A 794-nucleotide genomic window follows, 5' to 3' on the forward strand; every position below is an offset into this window, starting at 1 on the left:
CTTATAGAAATGAAGGCTTCAATCAGGCTACAAGCCGAATGGAAGGAAAATAGTTACACATTTATGAGGGTGAGGAAAGCCCCCGTTTAAATGAGGGGAAAAATGTGTGGTTTAAGCCTGTGGTTCATTTTTTAACTTAAATGGAACAGTATATAATGAAGAAATACTTTGCTAAGAATAAGCTGGTACAATGACCACGGTATATTTTGTTCACAGAACAAGACTGAGGTTTAGGAGTGCGATGCCTGCTTCTGATTTACTGAAGCACGTGCCTTTCAGACAGGTCTCCGAGTCAGTGAGAAGCCATGTTGTTTATAGCCTGGGATTCTGATGCATGGTCTTCTGTTTTCATCTTGCTGTGAAGCTTGGGAGGTGCCTACCCGTGTCTGAACTCGCTTGTTGTAGAGTGGCTCATGTGCCTAAAAGTTAAAAAAGAGAGGTTATTTAAAAGTCATGCAAACCATTTTGAATCTTGTGCGTCTTTGGTTCCAGCCGTCACCAAAGCAGTATAAGGTCTGTAGAGAACAGGCTGTTGGCCAAATTGTGGATGAGACTTTGAAGTACACTTGGGAGAAAATGCAGAGTGGGACTCAACATTTGATATATGTATTTTTTAAGGTCAGCGATTTTTTTTAAAATAAATTTATTTTTATTTAATCATTTATTTTAGGCTGTGTTGGGTCTTCGTTGCTGCACACGAGCTTCCTCTAGTTGCGGCGAGCCAGGGTTACTCTTCATTGCAGTGCACGGGCTTCTCATTGCGGTGGCTTCTCTTGTTGCGGAGCATGGGCTCC

The sequence above is a fragment of the Physeter macrocephalus genome, chromosome 10 (genome assembly GCF_002837175.3).
Source record: "Physeter macrocephalus isolate SW-GA chromosome 10, ASM283717v5, whole genome shotgun sequence".
In the NCBI taxonomy this organism is placed as follows: domain Eukaryota; kingdom Metazoa; phylum Chordata; class Mammalia; order Artiodactyla; family Physeteridae; genus Physeter; species Physeter macrocephalus.